A 16,673-nucleotide genomic window follows, 5' to 3' on the forward strand; every position below is an offset into this window, starting at 1 on the left:
GGCCACATTTGGCAAAAGTACAGCAAAGTCAGCACTGGCTAACCAGGATGTGAGCCTAAACTGGCCCACATATAATGCAGCAAATGTGGCCCAGTTTTCTTAAAAAAATATCTGGGCCAGTTTTGGCAAAGGTGAGGGATAGAAATCCCTCGCAAATCTGAATATGAACCTAAAGTGGGCCACACATGGCATAGCAAATATGGCCTGAATACATTACACCAAATTTGGGCCACATTTGGCAAAAGTACAGCAATATCAGCACTGGCTAACCAGGATGTGAGCCTAAACTGGCCCACATATAATGCAGCAAATGTGGCCCAGTTTTCTTAAAAACATATCTGGGCCAGTTTTGGAGAAGATGAGGGACAGTAATCACTAACAAATCTGAATGTGAACCTATGGTGGCCCACACATGGCATAGCAAATATGGGCCGAATACATTACACCAAATTTGGGCCAGATTTGGAAAATATATGGCAAAGTCAACACTGGCTAACCAGGGTGTAAACCTAAACTGGCCCACATTAAGTGCTGCAAATGAGGCCCAATTATGTTAAAACATATCTGGGCCAGTTTTGGCAAAGGTGAGGGACAGAAATCACTTGCAAATCTGAATATGAACCTAAAGTGGGCCACACATGGCATAGCAAATATGGCCCGAATACATTACACCAAATTTGGGCCACATTTGGCAAAAGTACAGCAAAGTCAGCACTGGCTAACCAGGATGTGAGCCTAAACTGGCCCACATATAATGCAGCAAATGTGGCCCAGTTTTCTTAAAAAAATATCTGGGCCAGTTTTGGCAAAGGTGAGGGATAGAAATCCCTCGCAAATCTGAATATGAACCTAAAGTGGGCCACACATGGCATAGCAAATATGGCCTGAATACATTACACCAAATTTGGGCCACATTTGGCAAAAGTACAGCAATATCAGCACTGGCTAACCAGGATGTGAGCCTAAACTGGCCCACATATAATGCAGCAAATGTGGCCCAGTTTTCTTATAAACACATCTGGGCCAGTTTTGGAGAAGGTGAGGGACAGTAATCACTAACAAATCTGAATGTGAACCTATGGTGGCCCAGACATGGCATAGCAAATATGGCCCGAATACATAACACCAAATTTGGGCCACATTTGGAAAATATATGGCAAAGTCAACACTGGCCAACCAGGGCTTGAACCTAAACTGGCCCACATTAAGTGCTGCAAATGTGGCCCAATTATGTTAAAACATATCTGGGCCAGTTTTGGCAAAGGTGAGGGATAGAAATCACTCACAAATCTGAATATGAACCTAAAGCGGGCCACACGTGGCATAGCAAATATGGCCCGAATACATTACACCAAATTTGGGCCACATTTGGCAAAAGTACAGCAAAGTCAGCACTGGCTAACCAGGATGTGAGCCTAAACTGGCCCACATATAATGCAGCATTAAAGTTTTCTTAAAAACATATCTGGGCCAGTTTTGGAGAAGATGAGGGACAGTAATCACTAACAAATCTGAATGTGAACCTATGGTGGCCCACACATGGCATAGCAAATATGGGCCGAATACATTACACCAAATTTGGGCCAGATTTGGAAAATATATGGCAAAGTCAACACTGGCTAACCAGGGTGTAAACCTAAACTGGCCCACATTAAGTGCTGCAAATGAGGCCCAATTATGTTAAAACATATCTGGGCCAGTTTTGGCAAAGGTGAGGGACAGAAATCACTTGCAAATCTGAATATGAACCTAAAGTGGGCCACACATGGCATAGCAAATATGGCCCGAATACATTACACCAAATTTGGGCCACATTTGGCAAAAGTACAGCAAAGTCAGCACTGGCTAACCAGGGTGTGAACCTAAACTGGCCCACATATAATGCAGCAAATATGGTCCAGTTTTCTTAAAAACATATCCAGGCCAGTTTTGGCAAAGGTGAGGGACAGTAATCCCTCGTGAATCTGAATATGAACCTAAAGTGGGACACACATGGCATAGCAAATATGGCCCGAATACATTACACCAAATTTGGGCCACATTTGGCAAAAGTACAGCAAAGTCAGCACTGGCTAACCAGGATGTGAGCCTAAACTGGCCCACATATAATGCAGCAAATGTGGCCCAGTTTTCTTAAAAAAATATCTGGGCCAGTTTTGGCAAAGGTGAGGGATAGAAATCCCTCGCAAATCTGAATATGAACCTAAAGTGGGCCACACATGGCATAGCAAATATGGCCTGAATACATTACACCAAATTTGGGCCACATTTGGCAAAAGTACAGCAATATCAGCACTGGCTAACCAGGATGTGAGCCTAAACTGGCCCACATATAATGCAGCAAATGTGGCCCAGTTTTCTTATAAACATATCTGGGCCAGTTTTGGAGAAGGTGAGGGACAGTAATCACTAACAAATCTGAATGTGAACCTATGGTGGCCCAGACATGGCATAGCAAATATGGCCCGAATACATAACACCAAATTTGGGCCACATTTGGAAAATATATGGCAAAGTCAACACTGGCCAACCAGGGCTTGAACCTAAACTGGCCCACATTAAGTGCTGCAAATGTGGCCCAATTATGTTAAAACATATCTGGGCCAGTTTTGGCAAAGGTGAGGGATAGAAATCACTCACAAATCTGAATATGAACCTAAAGCGGGCCACACATGGCATAGCAAATATGGCCCGAATACATTACACCAAATTTGGGCCACATTTGGCAAAAGTACAGCAAAGTCAGCACTGGCTAACCAGGATGTGAGCCTAAACTGGCCCACATATAATGCAGCATTAAAGTTTTCTTAAAAACATATCTGGGCCAGTTTTGGAGAAGATGAGGGACAGTAATCACTAACAAATCTGAATGTGAACCTATGGTGGCCCACACATGGCATAGCAAATATGGGCCGAATACATTACACCAAATTTGGGCCAGATTTGGAAAATATATGGCAAAGTCAACACTGGCTAACCAGGGTGTAAACCTAAACTGGCCCACATTAAGTGCTGCAAATGAGGCCCAATTATGTTAAAACATATCTGGGCCAGTTTTGGCAAAGGTGAGGGACAGAAATCACTTGCAAATCTGAATATGAACCTAAAGTGGGCCACACATGGCATAGCAAATATGGCCCGAATACATTACACCAAATTTGGGCCACATTTGGCAAAAGTACAGCAAAGTCAGCACTGGCTAACCAGGATGTGAGCCTAAACTGGCCCACATATAATGCAGCAAATGTGGCCCAGTTTTCTTAAAAAAATATCTGGGCCAGTTTTGGCAAAGGTGAGGGATAGAAATCCCTCGCAAATCTGAATATGAACCTAAAGTGGGCCACACATGGCATAGCAAATATGGCCTGAATACATTACACCAAATTTGGGCCACATTTGGCAAAAGTACAGCAATATCAGCACTGGCTAACCAGGATGTGAGCCTAAACTGGCCCACATATAATGCAGCAAATGTGGCCCAGTTTTCTTATAAACATATCTGGGCCAGTTTTGGAGAAGGTGAGGGACAGTAATCACTAACAAATCTGAATGTGAACCTATGGTGGCCCAGACATGGCATAGCAAATATGGCCCGAATACATAACACCAAATTTGGGCCACATTTGGAAAATATATGGCAAAGTCAACACTGGCCAACCAGGGCTTGAACCTAAACTGGCCCACATTAAGTGCTGCAAATGTGGCCCAATTATGTTAAAACATATCTGGGCCAGTTTTGGCAAAGGTGAGGGATAGAAATCACTCACAAATCTGAATATGAACCTAAAGCGGGCCACACGTGGCATAGCAAATATGGCCCGAATACATTACACCAAATTTGGGCCACATTTGGCAAAAGTACAGCAAAGTCAGCACTGGCTAACCAGGATGTGAGCCTAAACTGGCCCACATATAATGCAGCATTAAAGTTTTCTTAAAAACATATCTGGGCCAGTTTTGGAGAAGATGAGGGACAGTAATCACTAACAAATCTGAATGTGAACCTATGGTGGCCCACACATGGCATAGCAAATATGGGCCGAATACATTACACCAAATTTGGGCCAGATTTGGAAAATATATGGCAAAGTCAACACTGGCTAACCAGGGTGTAAACCTAAACTGGCCCACATTAAGTGCTGCAAATGAGGCCCAATTATGTTAAAACATATCTGGGCCAGTTTTGGCAAAGGTGAGGGACAGTAATCCCTCGTGAATCTGAATATGAACCTAAAGTGGGACACACATGGCATAGCAAATATGGCCCGAATACATTACACCAAATTTGGGCCACATTTGGCAAAAGTACAGCAAAGTCAGCACTGGCTAACCAGGATGTGAGCCTAAACTGGCCCACATATAATGCAGCAAATGTGGCCCAGTTTTCTTAAAAAAATATCTGGGCCAGTTTTGGCAAAGGTGAGGGATAGAAATCCCTCGCAAATCTGAATATGAACCTAAAGTGGGCCACACATGGCATAGCAAATATGGCCTGAATACATTACACCAAATTTGGGCCACATTTGGCAAAAGTACAGCAATATCAGCACTGGCTAACCAGGATGTGAGCCTAAACTGGCCCACATATAATGCAGCAAATGTGGCCCAGTTTTCTTATAAACATATCTGGGCCAGTTTTGGAGAAGGTGAGGGACAGTAATCACTAACAAATCTGAATGTGAACCTATGGTGGCCCAGACATGGCATAGCAAATATGGCCCGAATACATAACACCAAATTTGGGCCACATTTGGAAAATATATGGCAAAGTCAACACTGGCCAACCAGGGCTTGAACCTAAACTGGCCCACATTAAGTGCTGCAAATGTGGCCCAATTATGTTAAAACATATCTGGGCCAGTTTTGGCAAAGGTGAGGGATAGAAATCACTCACAAATCTGAATATGAACCTAAAGCGGGCCACACATGGCATAGCAAATATGGCCCGAATACATTACACCAAATTTGGGCCACATTTGGCAAAAGTACAGCAAAGTCAGCACTGGCTAACCAGGATGTGAGCCTAAACTGGCCCACATATAATGCAGCATTAAAGTTTTCTTAAAAACATATCTGGGCCAGTTTTGGAGAAGATGAGGGACAGTAATCACTAACAAATCTGAATGTGAACCTATGGTGGCCCACACATGGCATAGCAAATATGGGCCGAATACATTACACCAAATTTGGGCCAGATTTGGAAAATATATGGCAAAGTCAACACTGGCTAACCAGGGTGTAAACCTAAACTGGCCCACATTAAGTGCTGCAAATGAGGCCCAATTATGTTAAAACATATCTGGGCCAGTTTTGGCAAAGGTGAGGGACAGAAATCACTTGCAAATCTGAATATGAACCTAAAGTGGGCCACACATGGCATAGCAAATATGGCCCGAATACATTACACCAAATTTGGGCCACATTTGGCAAAAGTACAGCAAAGTCAGCACTGGCTAACCAGGATGTGAGCCTAAACTGGCCCACATATAATGCAGCAAATGTGGCCCAGTTTTCTTAAAAAAATATCTGGGCCAGTTTTGGCAAAGGTGAGGGATAGAAATCCCTCGCAAATCTGAATATGAACCTAAAGTGGGCCACACATGGCATAGCAAATATGGCCTGAATACATTACACCAAATTTGGGCCACATTTGGCAAAAGTACAGCAATATCAGCACTGGCTAACCAGGATGTGAGCCTAAACTGGCCCACATATAATGCAGCAAATGTGGCCCAGTTTTCTTATAAACATATCTGGGCCAGTTTTGGAGAAGGTGAGGGACAGTAATCACTAACAAATCTGAATGTGAACCTATGGTGGCCCAGACATGGCATAGCAAATATGGCCCGAATACATAACACCAAATTTGGGCCACATTTGGAAAATATATGGCAAAGTCAACACTGGCCAACCAGGGCTTGAACCTAAACTGGCCCACATTAAGTGCTGCAAATGTGGCCCAATTATGTTAAAACATATCTGGGCCAGTTTTGGCAAAGGTGAGGGATAGAAATCACTCACAAATCTGAATATGAACCTAAAGCGGGCCACACGTGGCATAGCAAATATGGCCCGAATACATTACACCAAATTTGGGCCACATTTGGCAAAAGTACAGCAAAGTCAGCACTGGCTAACCAGGATGTGAGCCTAAACTGGCCCACATATAATGCAGCATTAAAGTTTTCTTAAAAACATATCTGGGCCAGTTTTGGAGAAGATGAGGGACAGTAATCACTAACAAATCTGAATGTGAACCTATGGTGGCCCACACATGGCATAGCAAATATGGGCCGAATACATTACACCAAATTTGGGCCAGATTTGGAAAATATATGGCAAAGTCAACACTGGCTAACCAGGGTGTAAACCTAAACTGGCCCACATTAAGTGCTGCAAATGAGGCCCAATTATGTTAAAACATATCTGGGCCAGTTTTGGCAAAGGTGAGGGACAGAAATCACTTGCAAATCTGAATATGAACCTAAAGTGGGCCACACATGGCATAGCAAATATGGCCCGAATACATTACACCAAATTTGGGCCACATTTGGCAAAAGTACAGCAAAGTCAGCACTGGCTAACCAGGGTGTGAACCTAAACTGGCCCACATATAATGCAGCAAATATGGTCCAGTTTTCTTAAAAACATATCCAGGCCAGTTTTGGCAAAGGTGAGGGACAGTAATCCCTCGTGAATCTGAATATGAACCTAAAGTGGCCCATACATGGCATAGCAAATATTGCTTGCACATAATACACCAACTTTGGGCAACATTTGGCAAAAGTACGCCAAAGTCAGCACTGGCTAACCAGAGCGTGAGCCTAAACTGGCCCACATATTATGCAGCAAATAAAAAAAAGTTTTATTAAAAAATATCTGGGCCAGTTTTGGCCAATAGGGACAGTAAATCTGATTGTGACCCTAAAGTGGCCCAGACATGGCATAGCCAATATGGCCAGAATACATTACACCAAATTTAGGCCACATTTGGCAAATATATGGCAAAGTCAGCACTGGCTAACCAGGCTGTAAACCTAAACTGGCCCATAAATAGTGCAGCAAATGAGGCCCAATTATGTTAAAACATATCTGGGGCAGTTTTAGCAAAGGTGAGGGACAGTAATCACTCGCAAATCTGAATGTGAACCTAAAGTGGCCCAGACATGGCATAGCAAATATGGCCCGAATACATTACACCAAATTTGGGCCACATTTGGTAAATGTACAGCAAAGTCAGCACTGGCTAACCAGGGTGTAAGCCTGTTAATAGTTAATAACATTTACAGCCATGTTTGCCAAATATACAGTACAGTTGACATGTAGCCTGACAAGCCAGACCCACATCAAGATGTTTGGTCTGGAAACTCATCATTGACGGCTCAATCAGAGGGGCGGATAAATGGCTGTCTTTTAAACTCCCTCTGCACGCGATAGGACAGCGCTACAACCAACCAGAGCAACGAAGGTGAAGCAGAGCTCGTTGATAGATTAAACACTCACCATATCCGATCAGCTAAACTCCGAACTCATCATCCCTTCTTAAGAATGACTTCAGTGCTGTTCTTTGTTCTTTTCTCAGAGAAAAGCTTAACTCCAAGTCTTCCAGAGTCGCGGTCAAAGCTGATTCGAAAGACCGCCGTTCGCCAGCTTCTGTGTTTACTAGAAGCATGCAAGCGCAACTCTGGCGTCATTATTTTAAGCCCCGCCCACCAACTCTATACACGATGTGATTGGCCTGACCAGAGTTTGGCGTTTACAGCTCAGAAGGGTATTGAGAGTTGCTAGACGACACTCACGGCAGATTAGATTTGCTGCCGCTAGGGTGTGTCTAGATTTCTAGGCTAGTTGACATGGAAAATATGCCATAAATATAATTACAGTTAATTTAGATGTATAGCTAAAAATGCCCACATTTGAAAATATGGCATAATACTTTGTAACGAAATTGGGCTATGTTTGATAGTATGCAACTCTTAATTGTACAGTTTAATCTGGACAAAAAGACTATATCAGTTGTGGATTGGCCTGCCTTGTGATAAAAAAAAAGTACATAACTTTAATTGTGTGTGTGTGTCTGTGTGTCTGTGTGTGTGTGTGTGTGTGTGTGTGTGTGTGTGTGTGTGTGTGTGTGTGTGTGTGTGTGTGTGTGTGTGAGGTGTGAGGTGTGTGTGTGTGTGGGCATGTTTTTGTTAAATATCAGGACACTGATTAAATGTGTATTATGACATGGGTATGACACATGTGGGAGAGGGTGAAATATGAGGACATTACCCATGACCCCATTTTTCAAAATGCTTATAAATCATACAGGATGAGGTTTTTTTTTGTTGAGAAAATAAAAATGCAGAATGTTTCCTGTGATGGGTAGGTTTAGGGGCAATGTGTGTGTGTGTGTGTGTGTGTGTGTGTGTGTGTGTGTGTGTGTGTACTTGTTTATATTATATTGTAGGGACCAAACAATGTCATATAAACCTGAGATCACCAGCCAGCGGTCCCCACAATGTAAACGGATTCATAAACATACTATGTTTTTTGAAAATGTAAAACTGCAGCATGTTTCCTGTGATTAGTGGTAGGGGCAGTGTAGGGGGATATAATGTACAGTGTAAAATCCATTACGCTTATGGAAAGTCCCCACAATTCACACAAAAAACAATGTGTGTGTGTGTGTGTGTGTGTGGTCTAGGTAAACCCTATGTTATGGGGACACAAAAATGGCAATATTTGAAATCCTTGTCCATGTGGGGATGTTTTTGGTCTCTATGAAAAAAACTGAATTAAAAATTATGCTTTTTGAAATTTAAAAAAAAAGTTTAGATTTCTCTGTGAAGGGTAGAAGTTTTAGGGGTAGGTTTAGTGTAGGGTGATACAATATTCAGTTTTTACAGTATAAAAATCATGTTTGTGTGTATACTGTGTACACACAGACAGCTACAGTAGGTTGAAAATATGTGTGTGTGTGTGTGTGTGTGTGTGTGTGCATGTGTGTGTGTGTGTGTGTGTGTGTGTGTGTGTGTGTGTGTGTGTGTCTGATTATGAATTGTTTGCAACAGGTCAAATTTGTGAACTGTTTTTAATGGTCCTGACTTGAATATTTGGCTGAGATACATTTTGAGTTGCTGTATGTGAAAATCTTTGTCATGATTTTAAGTAGGACATATTCCTGGGTCAACATATGTATATATTTATCCTGGAACACAATTCCTGTCATGAAACATAGTCCTAACCCCCTAACCCTAACCTAACCCAGAGGGAAATGATAGGTAAATAACTAGCACCAAACCCTGCATTTAAACATAAACTTGACATAAACTTTAAGCTTGTCACTGAAATATGATTTGTTGATTGGAATGCAGGATTAACAATGTTATAAATATCCAGAAACAGTCTTGTTGAAATCACATTCACCTGTAAATGTATGGAACTGTAAGGCAGTGTCATCTTATAAACCGCTTCAAGTGACCCTGATATTCTAAATTATTATAAATAAAATACTCAATTTGTCTTTCATTTTTGCTAAATATTGACTTAAATATTGAATATTATCTGTATCATATATGTCCTGTCCTATAACCTGTCAGTATATTAATTGAGATATGCATTTAAGAGTAGACTAAATGAATGACAAATCAGCAAAACCTGCTATGAGAACATTTTATTGTTATTTTGAAGCCAACTTTTTTCAACCCTTTTTTTTGTTATGCTTTCATTACAAAAACATTTTTTATCCCTTGCTAGAATATATATATATATATATATATATATATATATATATATATATATATATATATATATATATATATATATATATATATATATATATATATATATTTAAAATCAACTGGTTCGAGTTCCTATTTCCGGCCCTTTAAATTTAAAAAATAGCCGCGGAAAAGGCGCCCAAAAGACGGAGCTGCAGGAGGATTATTGTTTGGAGATTTGACGGTTGAAAACGGCAAAGAAAGTTAAGGTAAGATTTAATAAAAAAAATATTGCTTCGTTTTGGGGATTGCTTCGTTATATTCAGTTGGAGTAACTTACTGCATGTTATGTGATATTAAAACGTTAGCTAATGAAAGCTACAATTGTTAGCTATCAAACATTAGTTATTTTGTCAATTCAAAACTTTTGCCATTGCCTGAAGGATTTTGTAAGTGACATAACGTTAGCAATTCAAGTTGATTATCGTTAGTTCACCTCTCTTTCATACATTTGTCACGTGATTTTTGATAATTACTAACTGCTAAATAAATGGTAAACAAGGCCTAACGTTACCAGAATAACCTAAATGAATCATCTGTTTCTCATAATTTGTTATTTTGCCTGCAATATGTATAGTTTTTATTATCATTATTTTATTATTTATTTTAAATATGAAGTTGTTATCAAAGTTTTGACGTGATTGCTAAATGATTTAAAGATCCAAGTCAGTAAAATGATCTGATCTTCCCATCACTAACGTTACAAAGAAGTCCTTCGAACTGAAAATCACATTGTCTTCTGCTGAAAACAAAGCATAGACCAGGATGATTTCACTTTCACTCACTGTATACCAACCTGCAGTCAGTTCTGTATGGTCAACGTATTTTCCCAATTATAATGTTATAATTATAATGTATAATTTGAAATTCATCTATGTATAAATTTGACATTAAACTGCACTAACTAGTTGTATTACTTGTATTACAGAAACAACAGGATCACAGAGCAAGCGAGTAAGCTGTAGAATCCCACTTCAACAGATGGCTTCAAATTGCAAGTGAGAGAGGGAGAAGAGAAAAGGAGTAACGAAAATGGACACTCAAGTAATTTACACGGTCTATTTTACTAATTGTTTGTAATCATTTGGAGTAAATCCGGGACTACACTTCACTTCACTTGTTAGGTCTATCTCATCTATTTCATCTTTGTTAATAAAAATTAGAAGAAATATGCAATAAAAAACAGTAATAGAAACTGTATATATATATATATATATTAGGGATGCAACAATACAGTTAGTCCATGGTTCAATACATAACCTTACTTTGGTTTTTAACCACGGTTTTCCGGTTCGGTTCGGGTTTTTTTTTTGCTCTTCTATTCTTAGGTGACAGGAACAGAAAAAGGTTAAGGAGAAAATGGTTTTTATTGCAATACTCTTTCTTTATTTTACTTAAAAGACTTGAAAACCCTTACTTAAACTTAAAACTTTACATAAAAAAATGTATACACATTCCCAGTGTATTGTATTAAATAAAATAAATATATATAAAGATTTACAGTGGCAGCTCAGAGATGTACAGTAGCATTTAAGTATGAAATTGAATGAATAAATGTAGAGTATAAACGTAAATGCGGGTAAACACCCTTAACTTTAGTGCATATGATTGGATATTTGCTCAAATCAGCGCATAGACTCAGGCAAACCATTAAAAAAAGAGCAGAATAAATAAAGAGGAATATTCAAGGGGGTAATCTAGCGCTCGGAAAGCGTTCCACCCATAGGGTGTTTAAATATTTTCTCCCGTTGCTTTTGGCTCACTATGGGCTTCTCCCCATTCTTCTCCCTTGACTTGATCAGACCATTGCTAACCAAGCCATCACCTGCTGTTAGCATCCCATTGACTCACATTCATTTTTGCGTCTTTGACAGTGAATAACTTTACATCAGAGGCGTTTAAAGACTCCATTTGTCCATTGTTTATTTCTAAAGAAACACAACAATGCATAAAAGGCTCCATTACCTTGTATCTTACACTATCGCCCCGCAGAAGCTGTTTTTGTAAAAATAGGCTAACGATTGCGTCATAACCAACGCGACTCTGTCGCACAGTTGAGAAATTACCGTATAGACCTGAGGAGACGCTCGCAGGCAATCTTTACTGTATATGAGGCAGTCGGGGGGACGTGGAGACATAAAGTCTGATAAAGTCAAGGGGGAAGAATGGGGAGAAGCCCATAGAGAACCAAAAGCAATGGGAGAAAATATTTAAACAATGTGATTCAGATTTCACTTTCCACAACTACTAGAAGACCTACAGCTGTCAGACAGGAGGCTCACGTCACATCTACGTCCTCAAGCTCAGTCTGAGCCTGCGCAGTTCGCTCAGCCATCAGGAAGTGAGTGCCTCTGATTGGCCTCATTTTTCCGCCGTTGAAGTCAATGGGATAGCTCTGTCCATTTCTTTTACTGTCTATGGGAATATTTCAAACGGGGGGAAATGGAACTAAATAATTAAATGCAAAACCGAAAAAAACCACAATTCACCAGCGCATATTGAACCATGAATGCGTACCTAACGGTTCAATATTATATTGAGTATTGTGGCATCCCTAATATATATATATATATATATATATATATATATATATATATATATATATATATATATATATATATATATACAGCTCTGAAAAAAATTAAGAGACCACTGCAAAAAAACTAGTCCTCAGAGTTGGGGAACATTGTCAGAGCAGAAGGAAGCATGTTTTCTTCTACACTCTAAACACGCTGGGTTAATAACAACCCAAGTTGGGTTGAAAATGGACACACCCAGAAATTGGGTTGTTTGAACCCAGTGAATGGACCTTTTCAAACAACTCAATGTGTGGGTTTGTCCATTTTCAACCCAACTTGGGTTGTTATTAACCCAGCATTTTTTAGACTGTAGGACAACCTTGTACGTGGTTTAATTCATGCGTCCTTCACAAAGACAAGTCTGCCCAATTCAAGCATTGCTGAAGCACTCCCAGATCATCACCGATCCTCCACCAAGTTTCACAGTGGGTGTGAGACACTGTGGCTTGTAGGCCTCTCCAGGTCTCCGTCTAACCATCAGAAGACCATGTGTTGGACAAAGCTGAAAATTGGACTCATCAGAGAAGATGACCATACTCCAGTCCTCTACAGTCCAATCCTTATGGTCTCTTGCAAACCTCAGCCTGGCTCTTCTTTGCTTCTCATTGATGAAGGGCTTTTTTCTAGCTTTCCACAACTTCAGCCCTGTCCACTGGGAGCCTGTTTCGAACTGTCCTCGCTGTGAACTTCACCCCAGCTGCCTTTTGCCATTCTTTTTGTAGGTCACCTGAGGTCATCCTATGGTTGTTGAGTGACATTCGAATGAGTTGGTGGTCATTCCAGTCAGTGTAGAGTTATTTTCGCCCTCTGCCAGTCTGTAACTTTGTTGTCCCCAATGTCTGCTGCTTGACCTTGTTCTTATGAACCGCCGTCTTTAAAATGTTAAGGATGGAAGCAACCCGACGCTCACTGTATCCCTATGCCAGTAAAGCCAGAATATACTTGTAGGCTTCCATACTTGTAGAGATGCTGATTTAAGAAAAAAATTGCAGTGGTCTCTTAATTTTTTTTTTTCCCAGAGCTGTATATATATTGTAGTGTTTTACTTATCTAAACTTTTTAGGGAAGAAAAACAAATAATCAAATAAAATAAAAATCAATGTTTAGTCTTTAGTGTGTTTGTTACAAATGAATTGATCATTATTAAAGCTACAAATGTAGTTCAGTTAAGAACAGTGAGTGATTACCTTTTTTCTTTTATTGTTTCATTAACATAAATATAAAGACCTAATTCACAGATCTAATATAATGTTAGACATCATTTCCCCAACTGCTCCCCAAATGTTCACTTAAAACTGCATTAAGTTAGCCTGACAAGCCAGAGCCACATCAGGAAGTTAGCTCTGGGAACTCACCATTGACAGGGCTCAGTCCGAGGGGCGGGATAAACGGTTGTCTTTCAAACTACCTCTGCACGCGATAGGATAGCGCTACAACCAACCTTCTCGGAACCTTCTCTGCCGTCATTATGTTAAGCCCCGCCCACTGGCTCTACACACAATGCGTTTGGCCTGACCAGAGTTTGGTTTTTACAGCTCAGAAGTGTATTTAGAGTTGCTAGACTAAACTCATGGCAAATTAGATTTGCTGCCGCTAGGGTGCGTCTAGATTTGTAATATAGCATTATGTAACATTTGCAGTAAGATATCCCAAAACCACTAGGCCAATACTACATATTTTCTTCAGTTGAGAACCTTCAATATCCCAAATGTTTCCAACTATTTGTAAATCGTGAGAAAATTGCTATTTTAACCAAGGAACCGGGACGTGTGAGGGCGTCGCCTAACGATGTCATCATATCTCTTAACCCTCGGTTTCTGGTTTTATTCTGCTGATGCGCTTTACTCCGACTGTAGTGTTAACAAGTGTCACAGCAGCCGCTGAGTGAATGCACAGAGTAACGTCATAACATAATTTAAAGTTCACTCAAATGTGTTATATGATAAACAGAGCTGCGTTACCTCATACTCATTACCAGAAAAGCAGAAATAGTGCCGGCGACTATGGCATAATCAAAGTTTTTCGCGCTGCTCGTGAGGCTTGTGTTGTTCATCTCATTAGCAATCACTCCAGCAGCCTTGCTCAGCTCCACAACACTCGCTCCTGCTCTGCTTCACACTGCAGTAACGTTAATAGGGATGTAATGATAAATTGTTATATCGCATTAATAAAATGTGACGATATGTATCGTTGATGGAAACGATATGATTTGCAATATAGTTGTTTTATCCAAGGCTCAACTTGCTGTAGTAAGTCTATTTATAAGGTACAATTTACCCAGACACAAATTTACAAATGTACCTCAAATGTAAATTCTGTCATAATTCTCACCATCATGTCGTTTTTCGTTTAACTTCCAAACACAAATGAAGATATTCTTTATGAAACCCATTTTAAAGTCCATTACTCTCAAACTTAAACGATGCAAAAAATAAAGTAATCACTCCCATGAACATGATTTCTGAGTCCTATCCCGGTTTTTTTCCTACCGGCTGTGAGGTGAAGACCAAATGTCCCAAGATCTTTCCCAAAACTGACCTGATTGTCGCTTGTGCAGATTAATATTAAGATCTGTTTGATCTTTCTGAATTGTAGAAATTAACCAAATGATACAAGGATCAGTAGTTGTTTCTGCACTGAAAGTAAATCCAGACACGATTAAAATCAACGTTTGGGAAGCCAAATTTTGGCAAATATGGCAGCGATAAGGTACAGTAATGGTTTTATTTGGTGTATTCTTTGCTAACAATCTTTCATTCTTATCCCGAGGTTACCATTGTCAGCTGGATCTGCTCCAAATCCAGATCAGATGGTGGACCTGCACCTAGACATCAACGCAGCCCTAAATGTCAACAGATAACATGTCAACTAGACAACTCCTAGAGACGGATCCCCTGTGAGGAACTTGCTAACAGCCATCAACACAGATCCTCTGTCCTCTGCACAGACCCCTAAGGCCAGCTTCAACTCCATGTCGGCATGTTGTATCCTGATCTTCAAGCTGGTGGATCTAGATGAAATATTCTGAATTATTGCAATCCATAGTCTGACTTGTAATGCAGCCTGAATCATATTCACACCATGTTCGTTGGCCAGAGACAACTGGTCCCCCAACTCAGCCTGGTTTCTACCAAGGGTTTTTTCTTCTCCATTTCTGTCACCTGATGGATTTTGGGTTCCTTGCCACTGTCGCCTTAGGCTTGCTTAGTTTGGGACGCTTAATATTCTACAATAGGGGTGGGCTATATACTGGTAGATATGATTAACTGGTAGAAATGTATCAACTGCTACTGATTTTGGACCATCATCTCTATCGTAGTTACGTTGCTGTTCTGCTTGTGTGGTAATGAAATCTTATCATCTGCCTGCATTTTTAAGCATTATGGTTAAAAAATAAGGGATTTTAAACTGCTAAAGTGCAGTAAGCAGTGAAAGACACCTCATTTGACGACATGTGCACGCTGTACAGAGAGACTGTTTCTAAGCACAATTTTTTTGTATCATTGGCAGCAAGAATTACAAAATGTCTATGGTATTTCTAATGTCTATATAATATTGATTTAATTGCACTGATGCTATTGGAGGAGAACTGAACTGCGCTGGATCATGTTTTCTGCAAAGCTGCTTTATAGCAAATTGAACTGATTTCATAATTGATGAACCTTACACAGTTATTGAACAGAACTGAATCAACACTGACCTGACTTCAGCTGTGACACTATTTTCTTTTTAGGGCTGCATTACTGCAGAATTTAACTCTGTTTGAATAATTAAATAATTATTTTCATGTTTATTCCTGTAAATCTGCTTTGAAACTTTATAAAGCATTAACAAAGAAAGGTAACTTGAATTGTGCAATGGCCTGATTGTGGACCAGATTTGGCAAACAGCATGTGGGCCACATGAGGATTGTGTAAAAGACCAACTGTGGCCCACATTAGGGTCAGTTCTGGTTTATATCGGCCAAAGCAAGGTATTAGATCTGGGCCTGACCCGGGCCAGAATTAAATTTAACTGTGAGCCATATGTGGGCCATTTCTGCTTCATGTGTTTTGTTCATGGCTGACATGTGGCATTGCTATTGCTTGATTGTGGCCCAAATCTGGGAAACAAAAGTGGACCACTCAAGTGCCATCATTTCACACGGTATGTGGGCCAGAGCAAGGTATTAGATATGGGCCAGACCTGGGCCAGAATTAAATTTAACTGTTAGCCAGATGTGGGCCATTTCTGCTTCATGTGCTTTGTTCATGTTTGACATGTGGCATTGCTATGGCTTGATTGTGGCCCAAATCTGGCAAACAAGAGCGGACCGCCCAAGTGCTATTAT

General features: G+C 40.3%; 1 long non-coding RNA gene across 1 annotated transcript in view; it reads left to right on the forward strand.

Annotated features, from left to right (window-relative positions):
- LOC137041886 (uncharacterized) overlaps positions 1–15,738 on the forward strand; it is a 141,033-nt gene extending 125,295 nt beyond the window's left edge. The window contains exons 2-3 of the long non-coding RNA XR_010898170.1: positions 10,693–10,808; positions 15,113–15,738. This is a non-coding gene — a long non-coding RNA (uncharacterized lncRNA). The remainder of the gene's footprint in view (positions 1–10,692; positions 10,809–15,112) is intronic.
- Positions 15,739–16,673: the final 935 nt, after the last annotated feature.

This window comes from Pseudorasbora parva, chromosome 15, assembly GCF_024679245.1.
Source record: "Pseudorasbora parva isolate DD20220531a chromosome 15, ASM2467924v1, whole genome shotgun sequence".
In the NCBI taxonomy this organism is placed as follows: domain Eukaryota; kingdom Metazoa; phylum Chordata; class Actinopteri; order Cypriniformes; family Gobionidae; genus Pseudorasbora; species Pseudorasbora parva.